Consider the following 16404-nt stretch of genomic DNA (forward strand, 5'->3'; position numbering starts at 1 on the left):
CCAGGGACTGAACATAAGCAAGTAATATACTCGGAAGAGGTGGATTGTATGCACACCTCCCGACTCATACTAAAAGTCCATTCCGAATAACTCTTCTCGGCTGGCGGTGTCTTGGAGCAGCCTCTGGGATAAGTGGAATTGCCTTGGGGGGTACGAACAAAATATCCAATTCAGGAAAGTCGTAATTCTGGTTGAAATGCTGGTGAGTTACCATCGCTATAATTTCCAAAAGTTATTGTCGGCTGTATGTAATAATGCAAAAAACTTTTGGAGCTAATAAAGTGACAAATAAAAAATTGTGCAAATTCGCTTAGGATACAGTAACCAGGCGACCATGTCTATCGGCGCCATCTTACTCATTGGGAAACCCTGCACTAAAGGGAACAGACTCGGTCCTGGGGACCCCAAGAGTTTGACATTTTTGTTTTTTTCCTAGCACTACACAGCAGCTTCAAATAATCAGCTAATCATCAAGCTTTGATCATTTAAATCAGCTGAGTAGTGTATATACAGTGCCTTGCGAAAGTATTCGGCCCCCTTGAACTTTGCGACCTTTTGCCACATTTCAGGCTTCAAACATAAAGATATAAAACTGTATTGAATCAACTGAAGAATCAACAACAAGTGGGACACAATCATGAAGTGGAACAACATTTATTGGATATTTCAAACTTTTTTAACAAATCAAAAACTGAAAAATTGGGCGTGCAAAATTATTCAGCCCCTTTACTTTCAGTGCAGCAAACTCTCTCCAGAAGTTCAGTGAGGATCTCTGAATGATCCAATGTTGACCTAAATGACTAATGATGATAAATACAATCCACCTGTGTGTAATCAAGTCTCCGTATAAATGCACCTGCACTGTGATAGTCTCAGAGGTCCGTTAAAAGCGCAGAGAGCATCATGAAGAACAAGGAACACACCAGGCAGGTCCGAGATACTGTTGTGAAGAAGTTTAAAGCCGGATTTGGATACAAAAAGATTTCCCAAGCTTTAAACATCCCAAGGAGCACTGTGCAAGCGATAATATTGAAATGGAAGGAGTATCAGACCACTGCAAATCTACCAAGACCTGGCCGTCCCTCTAAACTTTCAGCTGACAGATTATTTCACTTATAATTCACTGTATCTCAATTCCAGTGGGTCAGAGGTTTACATACACTAAGTTGACTGTGTCTTTAAACAGCTTTGAAAATTCCAGAAAATTATGTCATGGCTTTAGAAGCTTCTGATAGGCTAATTAACATCATTTGAATCAATTGGAGGTGTACCTGTGGATGTATTTTAAGGCCTACCTTCAAACTCAGTGCCTCTGTGCTTGACATCATGGGAAAATCAAAAGAAATCATCCAAGACCTCAGACTACGGTTTGCAACTGCACATGGGGACAAAGATTGTACTTTTTGGAGAAATGTCCTCTGGTCTGATGAAACAAAAATAGAACTGTTCGGCCATAATGTTCTTCATTATGTGTGCTTCCAAAGTTATTATACATACTTTCAAAGTTGTAGCAAAATGGCTTAAGGACAACAAAGTCAAGGTATTCGAGTGGCCATCACAAACCCCTGACCTCAATCCCATAGAAAATGTGTGGGCAGAACTGAAAAAGTGTGTGTGAGCAAGGAGGCCTACAAACCTGACTCAGTTACACCAGCTCTGTCAGGAAGAAGGGGCCAAAATTCACCCAACTTATTGTGGGAAGCTTGTGGAAGGCTACATTTAACGTTTTACCAAAGTTAAACAATTTAAAGGCAATGCTACCAAATACTAATTGAGAGTATGTAAACTTCTGACCCACTGGGAATGTGATGAAATAAATAAAAGCTGAAATAAATAATTATCTCTACGGTTATTCTCACATTTCACATTCTTAAAATAAAGTGGTGATCCTAACTGACCTAAAACAGGGAATTTCTTTCTGGGATTAAATATCAGGAATTGTGAAAAACTTAATTTTCACGTATTTGGCTAATGTGAATGTAAACTTCCGACTTCAACTGCAAGCAGTCACATAACAACAATGTATTACCGAACATAAGCTCTTTAATCCTAAACATCTCAGCCACTCTCAGCGAATCCCATCTATCAACATAGACCGCCCTTGTTTGGTTTCCATGTGCCACATATTTTTCAATTGTGCTATGATGTTTTACATCATTTTTAAAACTTTCTAATCGTATATTATCCCCAGATAGTGAGCTAAAGATGAAAACTTTTCCTATAAGTATTATTTATTTGACTATGGCTTTCCAAATCGCCCAACACTACTATTTTTAAGGTTCATTTGAAGTGCCTGTTGTGATTTTGTAACCATTCCTGAACCTGAGACCAGAAACAAGCTACATAGGGGCAATACCAGAATAATGATCTATTGATTCTGTCTCAAAATCTACAGAGCTGAGATTGTTGTATGCCCCATACGCAACAAATTGTTGGTAAAGTGTTGGTCCCATGTTTCATGAGCTGAAATAAAAGAGCCCAGATATGTTCCATATTTTGTGTGCACATTTTTTTTTACATTCCTATTGGTGAGCATTTCTCCTTTGCCAAGATTATCCATCTACCTGACATGTATGGCATATCAAGAAGCTGATTAAACAGCATGATTATTACACAGATGGACCTTGTGCTGGAGACAATAAAAGGACACTCTAAAATGTGCAGTTTTGTTACACAACACAATGCCACAGATGTCTCAAGTTTTGAGGGAGCGTGCAAATGGCATGCTGATTGCAGAAATGTCCACCATAGCTGTTGCCAGAGAATGTAATATTAGTTTCTCTACCATAAGCCTCCTCCAACGTTGTTTTAGAGAATTTGGCCTCACAACCGCAGACCACGTGTAACCACGTCAGCCCAGGACCTCCACATCCAGCTTCTTCACCTGAGACCAACCACCTGGACAGCTGATGAAACTGTATTTCTGTCTGTAATAAATCCCTTTTGTGGGGAAAAACTCATTCTGATTGGCTGGGCCTGGCTCCCCAGTGGGTGGGCCTGGCTCCCATGGCTCCCATGGCTCCCAGTCATGTGAAATGCATAGATTAGGGCCTAATGACTTGACAGATTTCCTTATGAACTATAACTCAGTAAAATCGTTGAAATTGCTGCATGTTGCGTTTATATTTTTGTTCAGCATAGCATGGCTCTGGCCAAAAGTCCTTACTACGTAGAAATAGGGTGCCATTTGGAACAGATCCAAAGCAGCAACAGCCGTGCATGGTACTGTTTACATTTGGTTGAGTAGAGGTGAGTCTGTCTGGGGGCTGCGTGGCTGTGAAGGAGATTGTTTGTTCTGTTCCCCATGTTCAAATCTCTGTTCACCCTCTAACTATTGGTACCAAGAGGGCAGGGGTTAAACTGTCTTTAACGCTTCGTGTGAAGGATTATTCTGTGTGAATGGCTAGGTGTAGAAAGGGTTTATGTTCCACCGGTGTGCCCGAAAAGACTGTTAAGGGTTTGTGTGTGTGTGTGTCTGTGTACTGGCCTGTTTCATGCAAGTGTGTTTCTTTGTCTGTGTTAGTGACTGGAGTAATCAACAGTATGTGTGGGTTGGTGTGTGGGGTTGGTGAGTGGGGTTTGTTTCACTTTGTTGTGTAAAAGTGAAAAACATCCCTGTATCCCATCCCAGCTGTGTTCCTCTCTAAGAACCCGGGATTAACGGAACCCACGAAACATCAGCGCGATATGTCGAATGCCCTGAATATCCTGCGAAACCCTCTCCTCTCCTGATGTGAACTGGGACCTCACACCTGTCTGTAGTACACACACACACACACACACACACACAAACATGCAAAGAATCACATTGTATAGCTACCGATTTGAAAATGAAGACAATCCTTTTATCTTTGGAGTTGTGCTATGGGGTTTGACCTGGTTTTGATAGTCCAGCTCCTTTGCGGCAGAGCTCCTTGGAGGAAACACTGAAGGGAGTTAACCCATTAACTCCTGTACGGTTCACACTCTACTCAAAGTAAGCAATGTTGAACACAGAGTGGTGTCACAGTGTCATACTGTTGGTTCCTTTTCTGTTTCCCACTTAAACCAGCCTTGACTGTGCCCACTCGCCCTGTGGTGCTGAGCTCCATGCAAAACACACATATATACACTCACAAAATATCACACACAGCGGGGCAAGAGTTTGCAGACACAGAGGCCTCAGTGCTCTCATGTAGAGGGAACAGCGGCACAGAAGGAATTCAGCCAGCTAAAGCTAAAGCACTGTGAATGTTTCACCCGGCGGAGCAGGAGCACAGGCTGAGTGATGTAATCATGCCAGTCGTTAGTATCGGGTAGTTTAACGGTGTACTGTAGAGGCAAGGGGAACAAGCACAGAATTGTTTATTTATTATAGAGAGGCAGAGATTGGAGGGGCGAGAGAGAGAAATATGGACGAGAGAGACAGTAGTGACAGGTGGTCTCACAATATGCCCCTAATACCCTCACCTCTGTCTACCTACATGCCCTTCCCTCTCAGCGCCATCTCATTCCCCCTCTCACCCTCCCCCTCCTCACCCTCTTCTCCCGTTCCTCACCCCTGTTGTGTCCCAAATGGGCCAGAGTCTGACTAACTAAGTCACTTTCCAGACCCACTTTCTCCCTGAGTTCTGCCTGCCGGATGCAATATTCATGTCGAGACCTACTCCCACTAGGGAGTTGGCTGTGTGTGTGTATGTCGATGCGTACGTGTGTCAGGCCGGGGGCGGTGGGGGAGCCACTCCTGACTGTGGGGCTGAGGGGGGAGAGATAGTAATGGAGGAGGAGGACACCTGGAGCTTCTGTTTTGATGTTTTTTACCTCCATTATTTAAACTGTGCTGCTATGCCCGAACAGCCCCAACGCATCTGAGCCATGCTGAAACTGATGTGGGGATGTTGGGTGTTCTGTAAAGTCCTGCCCCTGTTTATATCGCCCTCCTCCCCAGCCCACTCCCCCCTGGCCCCCCTCTCTCTGGCCCGCGGGACTGAAGAGACTCACTCACACGGGAAGATCTACCAGGCCTATAGCTCTGAGAAATCCCCACTAGAAACCCATTTTAAGGCTGTGAGTTATTTAACAGAAAGTCCAGAAGTTGCTCTGCCATTGTAATGTTTCCTACCTGGGAACAGGCTATCCAGAGATACTTGCTGCAGTTGTACACCTGGTACATCTGAAGTCCATGTGTCTGGCTCTGTTGGCAACAGTGAGAGTCATGGGGTTACACAGGGGACTAGTTGTTCCTTTGTGTACTGTAAGATGATGAGCTGACAGCTGTTGTCTCAGTACAGACGTGTGCGTGCATGCGTGCGTGCGTGCGTGTGTGTGTGTGTGTGTGTGCGTGCGTGTGTGTGTGTGTGTGCGTGTGTGTGTGTGTGTGCGTGCGTGCGTGCGTGCGTGCGTGCGTGCGTGCGTGTGTGTGCGTGCGTGTGTGTGTGTGCGCGCGCGTGTGTGTGTGTGTGTGTGCTTGTGCGTGGATGTTAGTGTTTCAGAGTGTCAGGTTAAATCTGTGTTCATTAGTGTTCCAGAGTGTCAGGTTGAATCTATGTTCAGAATCCTTCCACTGTGCAAGTATTGTAAACACATTGCTCGTCTAGAGAGAGGCCCGGGGTGAGAGGAGCAGCTCTTCACAACATAACTGCGACGTTCACACCTTACATGACATTACAAGGCAACAAGAGACGCTGTAACACTGTCTTAAAAGAGACCAACTACTCCGCACAGTGCAACAAAACGCTTAAAAACAGCTATTTCCTCTCCTGTCACACTTGTTCCCTCAACACTACTTCACAGCACTGAAGTTGACTCTGCTTTAAACACAATCAAAGGATTCAATGGATTTTATTCCCTTTTTCCTCTCTTTCTTTCTTTTTTTCTTTCTTTCTCCCTGTGAGATGACCGAGCTGTTCAAGCGATGAGGGAGGAGGCAGAACAGATCGGGTTTGATCCAGATTTAAACTTCCGAAAAGGTCAACTTCCTGGATTTGTCTTGGAAAGCGCTTGGACATTGTTAGAGGCAAACAAAGTGTGGAGCGGAGCAGGGTGTTGTTCTCAATTCACAGCCACTGTCGCCCCACAGAGGTATTGCAAGCATGGGTGTGGATATAACTGCGTGATTTCATACGTGCATATGTGTTTGTGTGCATGTGTCTGAGTGTGTGTGTCCATTTTTATGCACGTATTGTATGTGTCGTAGTGTGTGTGAAGGTGTTCATGATGTCACCAGGGTGGGGGACCGTCCCTAGTTTGTCAGGGTGTTCAGAAGTGTGTTGCCACCACAGCAGGAGGGGTGACAGAGAGAGCTCTTCTGGGAAACGGGCCTTTTTTTTTAGCTTACTATGACTGTGACATGTGGTTGTTGTAACTGTAAGTTGCTTAGATAAGAGTGTCTGCTAAATGACTCAAATGTAATGTAAATGTGTCTGTCTGTGGGTGGGGACCGGGCAGCTGCAGGACACAACACTCATGTGGTTCTGATACTGTGATGTGTCCTCTGACTGCTTACAAACATTTGAATATTTAGGCTACCTGCAAAAGGGCCTAAGAAGGCTGTCATTAGTGTTTTACAGGTAGTCAGTCAGTGTTGAGCAATGGTCTTAATTTAGTGCAGTTTCTCCTATTCCTGCTGTGCATATAGCTTCAGCGTTGCTGGATGTGCTCAGTGATGAGACTCATAACATGAGACAATAAGCATTGTGACCTTACATTTGTCACTGCATCTGTGGAAAATACAATGTAAGTACTGGGCGCTGTCATCATATCAGATCAAATGTTTATCAATTCCTCCCCAGACTGATAAGTGATTCAATTTAATGTTAATCCAGAGCACTTAACCACTCATGTTAAGACAAGCAGCAACTTTTGTGATTTCCAGTTCTTACTTTTTTGCTACTTTCACTTCTACAGTGCCCCCCCCATAGTGGGTAGCCTATATCTCTGGTTCTCTGGTTTTGCCCCCTCTCTCCTCTCTCTCTCACCCTCTCTCAGTATGGAACATGCCTCTGACCCTACAGAATGGTGCTCACTGTATCAGCAGGCCAACATAAACAGTCTCCAGCATGGCCCATCAGTCAGCAGTGCTGCCCCCCCCAACCCCCTTCTGCCACCTCCATCCCCAGCCTCTCTCTCTCTCTCTCTCTCTCTCTCTCTCTCTCTCTCTCTCTCTCTCTCTCTCTCTCTCTCTCTCTCTCTCTCTCTCTCTCTCTCTCTCTCTCTCTCTCTCTCTCTCTCTCTCTCTCACAGAGACAACTTTCACTGGGGCCCCAGAAATGTGCAGGCAGCTGAGTAATGCTGAGCCTTAGCCACCACCACCACCCTAACACCCCATACACCTCTATCTGAGACCCATGCTACACCTTCACCTCTAGCCACTTCCCCCTCTCACTAACCCTAACCCTGTAAAGCTTCTATAAACCACTTGAAACATTCATCCTCTGTTCCCTTACTGCACGTATAGCAAATTCCCTCCACACCTCTAACCCCCACTGCCACCCCCTACCTCTGGGGGAGGGAGGGAGAGACTGGGAGAGAAGGAGGGAGTGGGAGAGAGAGATGACTTTGAGTACACAAATACCTCTCCCTCTCTAGCGTAAATCATTACGTACTCTTGGCACTCCTCTTGTTCAGCTCAACCTGACCTTGCTGTCATTATGCGGCTGTCTGTCTCTCCCTAGCATTGCGGCTGCCTGTCTTGAGTGACGGCTGCTCACTGGCTTTAGAGGGGCCTGTGGCTCAGCTCTGAGCTGCAACAGATCCATTCAGCCGGGAGAGGTTTATTGACGGATGGATGATATCCCATAGAAGTCGGCCTGGCTTGCCACCTCACCACCAGGCGCCTGCTGCCATCTCCGAGAGACACGCACCCAGATAAGGTGACAGGAAGTGGCAGCAGACAGGGGGAGGGGGGAGCGAGGGGTAGAGGGAGGAAACAGAGGGAGGGGAGAATGGCTGTGTCGAAAACATCACAAAGGTAGAGTGTAGAAAAGGGTAGAGAGAGAGTGTGAAAGGAGAGAGAGTGGAAGGAGATAGAGAAAGATAAGGGGGTAGAATGTTAAACTAGAGCGTGGGAGGGGGACAGGGGGGGGAGCAGGGTAGACCTGCCCATGCTGCAGTGTGTGTGAGGGAATCAGAGTGCCAGGTGAATCCCAGACAGCACAGCGCTCTAACTATCTACCACCAGGTAACGCCGTTCAAGCACTCATTTCATGCTCTACTGAGAACCACCTTCTCTTCCCTCCTCCACCTTTCCCTTGTTCACTTTCTATTGCTTAGCCACACTCTCTCCTCACTCAATCCTTTCTTGCGCTCTGAATGTGTCATCTTGCTGTGTTCTTGCACCTACACTGCTCATCTTCCCACTCTCACACCGCACACGCATTACTTCACGTGCGCACGCATGTACGCACACAAACACACACACATATCAAATCAAATCAAATCAAATGTATTTGTCACATACACATGGTTAGCAGATGTTAATGCGAGTGTAGCGAAATGCTTGTGCTTCTAGTTCCAACAATGCAGTAATAACCAACGAGTAATCTAACTAACAATTCCAAAACTACTACCTTATACACACAAGTGTAGAGGGATAAAGAATATGTACATAAAGATATATGAATGAGTGATGGTACAGAGCGGCATAGGCAAGATGCAGTAGATGGTATCGAGTACAGTATATACATATGAGATGGGTAATGTAGGGTATGTAAACAAAGTGGCATAGTTTAAAGTGGCTAGTGATACATGTATTACATAAAGATGCAGTAGATGATATAGAGTACAGTATATACGTATACATATGAGATGAATAATGTAGGGTATGTAAACATTATATTAAGTAGCATTGTTTAAAGTGGCTAGTGATATATTTACAACAGTTCCCATCAATTCCCATTATTAAAGTGGCTGGAGTTGAGTCAGTGTGTTGGTAGCAGCCACTCAATGTTAGTGGTGGCTGTTTACAGTCTGATGGCCTTGAGATAGAAGCTGTTTTTCAGTCTCTCGGTCCCAGCTTTGATGCACCTGTACTGACCTCGCCTTCTGGATGATAGCGGGGTGAACAGGCAGTGGCTCGGGTGGTTGTTGTCCTTGATGATATTTATGGCCTTCCTGTGACATCGGGTGGTGTAGGTGTCCTGGAGGGCAGGTAGTTTGCCCCCGGTGATGCGTTGTGCAGACCTCACTACCCTCTGGAGAGCCTTACGGTTGAGGGCGGAGCAGTTGCCGTGCCAGGCGGTGATACAGCCCGACAGGATGCTCTCGATTGTGCATCTGTAAAAGTTTGTGAGTGCTTTTGGTGACAAGCCAAATTTCTTCAGCCTCCTGAGGTTGAAGAGGCGCTGCTGCGCCTTCTTCACGATGCTGTCTGTGTGGGTGGACCAATTCAGTTTGTCTGTGATGTGTACGCCGAGGAACTTAAAACTTACTAACCTCTCCACTTCTGTCCCATCGATGTGGATAGGGGGGTGTTCCCTCTGCTGTTTCCTGAAGTCCACAATCATCTCCTTAGTTTTGTTGACGTTGAGTGTGAGGTTATTTTCCTGACACCACACTCCGAGGGCCCTCACCTCCTCCCTGTAGGCCGTCTCGTCGTTGTTGGTAATCAAGCCTACCACTGTTGTGTCGTCCGCAAACTTGATGATTGAGTTGGAGGCGTGCGTGGCCACGCAGTCGTGGGTGAACAGGGAGTACAGGAGAGGGCTCATAACGCACCCTTGTGGGGCCCCAGTGTTGAGGATCAGCGGGGTGGAGATGTTGTTACCTACCCTCACCACCTGGGGGCGGCCCGTCAGGAAGTTCAGTACCCAGTTGCACAGGGCGGGGTCGAGACCCAGGGTCTCGAGCTTGATGACGAGTTTGGAGGGTACTATGGTGCTAAATGCTGAGCTGCAGTCGATGAACAGCATTCTCACATAAGTATTCCTCTTGTCCAGATGGGTTAGGGCAGTGTGCAGTGTGGTTGAGATTGCATCGTCTGTGGACCTATTTGGGCGATAAGCAAATTGGAGTGGGTCTAGGGTGTCAGGTAGGGTGGAGGTGATATGGTCCTTGACTAGTCTCTCAAAGCACTTCATGATGACGGAAGTGAGTGCTACGGGGCGGTAGTCATTTAGCTCAGTTACCTTAGCTTTCTTGGGAACAGGAACAATGGTGGCCCTCTTGAAGCATGTGGGAACAGCAGACTGGGATAAGGATTGATTGAATATGTCCGTAAACACACCAGCCAGCTGGTCTGCGCATGCTCTGAGGGCGCGGCGGGGGATGCCGTCTGGGCCTGCAGCCTTGCGAGGGTTAACACGTTTAAATGTTTTACTCACCTCGGCTGCAGTGAAGGAGAGTCCGCATGTTTTGGTTGCGGGCCGTGTCAGTGGCACTGTATTGTCCTCAAAGCGGGCAAAAAAGTTATTTAGTCTGCCTAGGAGCAAGACGTCCTGGTCCGTGACTGGGCTGGTTTTCTTTTTGTAATCCGTGATTGACTGTAGACCCTGCCACATACCTCTTGTGTCTGAGCCGTTGAATTGCGATTCTACTTTGTCTCTATACTGACGCTTAGCTTGTTTGATTGCCTTGCGGAGGGAATAGCTACACTGTTCTATTCGGAAACAGGTCACCTTGCCCTGATTAAAAGCAGTGGTTCGCGCTTTCAGATTCACGCGAATGCTGCCATCAATCAACGGTTTCTGGTTTGGGAATGTTTTAATCGTTGCTATGGGAACGATATATTCAACGCACGTTCTAATGAACTCGCTCACCGAATCAGCGTATTCATCAATGTTGTTGTTTGACGCAATACGAAACATATCCCAGTCCACGTGATGGAAGCAGTCTTGGAGCGTGGAATCAGATTGGTCGGACCAGCATTGAACAGACCTCAGCGCGGGAGCTTCTTGTTTTAGCTTCTGTCTGTAGGCAGGGAGCAACAAAATGGAGTTGTCACGCTAAACTTTAATAAATGATGACAAACAGGGAATCAGCTCATATATATTTCATTGGGGGGCCAGAGGGGTTGGGGTTGTGTGTGTCGGGGGTGTGAGGGCATCGCTGTCCCTCTGGCATCATGCTGGGCTTTGCGTGTTGTTGGTACCAGCAGCCAGTCACAGCATTCCTCATGCTTCCCAGAAACAGTTTGGAAGAGTTTGTGCATATATTATGATAACATTTTGTGACATTTACGTTTGATATGGACTTCCGTGATTGTGTTTCGGGCACACAACATTTTTTCTGGAAGCAAGCCGAAGCCGAAGTCCACACCCATTAGTTGGTGAACAGTAGGGATTCTTCAATAAAGTCTTTGTTGTCATTCAACGAGAGACAACTCATTTTCATGCACATTTTTTCACTGGGAAATACTGCACCAAACATCTTAGTTGGATGTGAAATTGCGCTACTAAGATCTCTGAAAAAACATCAATTTATGACAGATTTCTTGAGTATTCTTTGATAAATTCAGACTATTTTGAAGAAGTGTATACTGGCTACAGCAACTCAAAATGAACAAACAGTACTACTGCTGCTTTTTTCTCTGTCTTTTAAGGGAGTATGCGAGCACAATCGTTTGGCTAGCCAAACTGAAGCATTCTGATGCCTTCACCCTCCACACGGTCTGTCAATCTCATAAACACATACCTCTCCTTTTGTCTTTTGTCTTTTGTCTTTTGTTGTCTCTCTTCTCCCCTTCTGTTATACACCCTTCTCTTTTTTTAGACCTCTTTTCTTAAGGTGACAATTTATCCGTATGTTATTGCCTACTCTATCTTGGTGTATTGATATATGAATCGGGTTTAGATTCGGCAGCTTACAATGATAAATTAGTTTTAATTAGACAGTCATCGATTGGATAGTGTGGGCCAATACATCATGGCGGTGTACATTTGTCAGATCATTCAGCATGGGCCTCAGCAATGTTTGGAGTTGGACTGTCTGAAGAGACCAATAAGAGAGGGGGAGGAAGTGGGAGTTCGACCTGTCCTGAAGATGCCTGAGATTAGAGCCTGGGACTCAGTCAACACCGATCCCCTAGGCAGGTCAGAGCAGCCATGTCCCTGTACAGGTTTGCTTGTGCCTTGGGATCATGTATACTGTGCTAATGCCCATACAAATAAATAGGAGCCTAATGGCAATGTACAATATGGCGAACTTAGCAAACGAGACATTTGTGCTAAGTGCATTGGGGCCGCCATCTTTATGGACCCCCGCCATTCTACAAATTTCTCCATTGAGCCGAGATACATTTTTGCATTTTTAAAGCAAATTTCCTGCAATTCTTCACATTTTTCCATGCACCTGAGAGAACATTTACCGGTTTTAAAGTTAGTTTCCTGCAATTCTAGACATTTCTTCAGTGCTAATTCTGTGTTATTGTTATTTTACCTTTATTTAACTAGGCAAGTCAGTTAAGAACAAATTCTTATTTTCAATGACGGCCTAGGAACAGTGGGTTAACTGCCTGTTCAGGGGCAGAACGACAGATTTGTACCTTGTCAGCTCGGGGGTTTGAATTTGCAACCTTCCGGTTACTAGTCCAATAGGCTACCCTGCCGCCCCTACTGTGTAGCTTTTATTTGAGACATGATTTGCTCTCAAAGATTATATTATTTAAGAATATACAGGTCCATTATCTTTTCTACATACTTTATATCTGGTTTTAGCCGTTTAAGTTTACCCTGAAAGCGTTTTTCCATCCTGGAAATTAATTTCCACAAAATATGTATTATTTATTTATTTGAATCTGTTTGGACAAAAATGGTTAGGAGGACCGCCCAAGGATTACAATGACAGGACAATACCTGCCTACTTGCCTACAAATGGCTTGTGTAGTCTTCCATGGTCAATGATGGATTGGGATTGTGCCCTGCCAGAATGGTTCTGAGGACATTGGGGTTTCTCTGGAAAGTGTTTGAATGCAACAGGTCCCTGGGGTTTCTCTGTGAAGTGTCAGGACCATGGGGTTTCTCTGTAAAGTGTTTCAATGCACCAATTTGTGTTGTCAGTAATCCTGAGTGACAGGAATCCACGTTAAGCTCACCACCACCAGCAAGGAATGAGAGATCCAGAGACCTGCCTGTCGAGAGAGAGAGCGAGAGAGAGGCCAGCAATGTTTCTTTACAAGTGCCCCATGATTCCTAGCTGCCAGGGCTCATTGGCACTTGCCATGATTGACAGAACAAACTTGACCCTTAGCTGTAAACAATTTAGTAATGGCTCTACCCTCACTCTCTGACTGGTTGTGTTTGTGTGATGCATTTGTGTGAGAGAGAAATAGAGAGGAGGGGACAGGGAAGAGAGAGAAAAATATGGTGTGTGTAGTATGGAAGTTTGTGGACAACATTTTAAGTGGTTTTCCTCAGGCACCAGTCATCCATACTATGCTAGGGTCTCATACATACACACTGTCCCCAACCCAAACTGTTGTAGAGGAAATCAGTGCCACGGTTTCAGATATCTTCCACCAGCCATGAGTGTGCTGTGTCACTGTATACGCAGTGATTCAATGTACTGTTGGATGGATCCTAGGAGGGAGAGAGAACGAGAGCAATAGCGAGAGAGGAGGGCGACTGACATGAAGGGTGCTTTGTGATCGACAGGGATTAGTATGTGGTGGGAAGGCAGTGTTGTGTGTGGAGAGAGTCTAATTAGTGTAATTACGGAAGCAGGTACTAACTGGAGCGTCTCAGTCTGACATGGCCCTGACAGGGCTCTGTGTGTGTGGATCCAGTGGTGTGCTGTCAGATGGGGCCCAGCCCACTGCCTGCCTTCCTGCGAGGCAAAAACAAATGGTCCGCCTCTCGCTGCCTTGTTAACATCATTAAAAACAGGAATGAGGAGCACAAAGGCTGGTCCTGCTGGCTGTCTAACGAAGGACCAGCGCTGTCACTCAAACACCATCTGTCCCTGACTCGCCTCGTACTTTAACACAAGTTTCACAGCCAGCCCTTGAAACTGAGATTTACAAATAACGAAGTGTGTGAAAAGTGTGTTGATTTCACATAGAACAGACAGGAATCTGTTCTAACCCTCTGTAGGCTTATAGTTCTCCCCTAACATTCATACTCAGTAGTATTTCATCTGACCAATCAGGATTCACCAAAAAAGGGCAGTTCAGCCACAACCCTTTAATGCAGGTCAAGGTATTTACATCTCTTAAGCATGTTTCTCAAGTCCTCAGGTTTCCCCTCCAGGCTGTCTGTCTCTAGGGAGCGACATTAAGGAAAGTGAAAACGTGCCCCAGACCTCCTCCTGTCACTCACAGCTGACTGACAGACAGACATCTATAAGGAGAGGGCTCCCAGAGGACCAGGGTCAGAGACTGTGGGTGGGTGATTTCCAGTCACATTGGCTGATGAGTACCTGACTGCTATGACTCTTTTGAGAAGGCAGTGGGACTAAGTTGTGTATCTTTTCTTCCTCCTTTCTTTTCTCCACTATTTTTCCCATCCCCTGTGCAGGAAGGCACTCCACCCTCACTGCCTTAGAGAACTGAGGAAATCGTGTGCAGTTTGTAAATAAGGTCTGTCAGTAGGATTACACTTCTCTGAAATTGGATTTTCCCCAGCTACAATAGTCTATTGTGATTTTCCACCTTGCATTATATCACCCAGCACCACTGGCAGGCAGGCTGATTGATCAATGAATGCACATTAATGCTAGAGTACTGTCGGCTGTAGCTGTTGTCAAGAGATGGACTCTACAATGCAGTCATTAAAAGGAGGTTCCCAGGATCGGTACAGCACAGCCTAATTGGGTGCAAGAAAGGCTTCTGGAATCAATCGGTGGGGAGGGGGGGGGGGACGGGGGGTGGAGGGATGAACGGGGGGTGGAGGGATGAACGGGGGATGGAGGGATGAACGGGGGGTGGAGGGATGAACGGGGGGGTGGAGGGATGAACGGGGGGGTGGAGGGATGAACGGGGGGATGGAGGGATGGAGGGATGAACGGGGGGATGGAGGGATGAACGGGGGGAAGGGGGTATCACAGATGGAATTAAAGTTGTGCCGCCTGAAGGTAGCAGCGTCTATACTGGAATCGATTTAGGAGGCTGGAAGATATTGGTAGAGTCAGCCAGGCAGTCTGGACCCACTCACCCCCCTCACCTCTCCACCCCTCCCCTCTGACTTCTGGCTTCAGTCCTCTGCTTTCCAGATCAGTCAGACGCTCTCAAATCAGGATCATCTCATGCTGGTAGTGATTGTGGTGGGCAATTCTGGAATGGGTGTTACGGAACATATGCATTTTTTACTGTATTAAAACTTGAATGTATTTATTAGTAGTCTAGACTCTTAAATTCATGTGTACTGCACCTCAGGACTTGACTAAGGCTGAATATTTCAATAAAAACCGAGGTCTCCAAAATAATATTGTATGAATACCAAGATGTTCCAAAGGCCTTCTGAAAATAGATTTGTATTATGTTATCGCCACAATGTACGTTTTTAAGACACAATATTTTTTTAGAGGGCCTGAAAAAGAACAAAACATAAACAAATGAAATACAGTTTACAATTGTTTGTTTCAAATACCACCCTTGACCTCCCTGAACTCCTCCCGATCAAAATGGCCCATAAATAAACCACAGTCCATAGAGTGGGACAATGTAACTTAGTCAAGTGGATCTGGGATGAAGAAGTATGTGGATAGAGGGTGATTACAGTAATTGACGTTGATCTTTTCATCTGTCCTCCTTGGTCAGTAACCGGAAAATATAACGATTGGATTGCATTTGTGGTTTTTGAAAGGGAACCTACTCTCTCTCTCTTGGCGAGGCGAGCTGTCCTTGGCCCCAGTGGAAGGGTAATTGTCAGCCGTGGTGAGGCTCTTATCTACTCTGAAGGGTGTTTTTAGAGGAACAGAGGATAAAAGCTCTTCAGAGGTTTTTTCTCCACCTATATTTATACCAACCACGAGCCAAATGTGTATCTGTATGAGTACAGAGAGAGAGAAAGAGAGAGAGAGAGAGAGAGAGAATCCTCTTATGGGTCCTGGAGGAGGCCAGTTTTAGAGAGAACAGACGTGTCTGTAGAATGGAAATAGTGTACAACAACAACAACGAGGTCTAATGCACATAGCTGTTTTAGTGTACATTTATGTCTGCTATAACAGCCTGGGTTTATCGCGGCCGGCATGTTTTTGCTCAATTGAGTCGTAGGGTAAGAGAGTGCCCATGCACACTCTCTCGCTCTCTCTCTCTCTCTCTCTCTCTCTCTGTCTCTCCTTCCTCTCCCTCCCTCCTTCCTCTCTCTCTCTCTCACACACACACACACACACACACACACACACACACACACACACACACACACACACACACACACACACACACACACACACACACACACACACACACACACACACACACACACACACACACACCCTCTGTCTCTCTCTCTCTCTTTCTCTGTGTTTTATGGCCTTGGATGGAGACTGTTTAAT

General features: G+C 45.9%; 1 protein-coding gene across 5 annotated transcripts in view; it reads left to right on the plus strand.

The window, feature by feature from the left end:
- Window positions 1–16404, plus strand: part of LOC139416505 (extracellular sulfatase Sulf-2-like) — a 181714-nt gene that overhangs the window by 19992 nt on the left and 145318 nt on the right. The window contains exon 1 of one of the 5 annotated variants that reach the window (XM_071165186.1): window positions 5643–6060. The exons of 3 other annotated variants lie outside the window; for them this stretch is intronic. The gene's annotated coding sequence lies outside the window, so the exon portion shown is untranslated. Of the gene's footprint in view, window positions 1–5642; window positions 6061–16404 lie in introns of those variants that run through there. One more of the 5 variants, XM_071165181.1, reaches the window with a different exon arrangement.

This window comes from Oncorhynchus clarkii, chromosome 9 (genome assembly GCF_045791955.1).
Source record: "Oncorhynchus clarkii lewisi isolate Uvic-CL-2024 chromosome 9, UVic_Ocla_1.0, whole genome shotgun sequence".
NCBI classification, from domain to species: domain Eukaryota; kingdom Metazoa; phylum Chordata; class Actinopteri; order Salmoniformes; family Salmonidae; genus Oncorhynchus; species Oncorhynchus clarkii.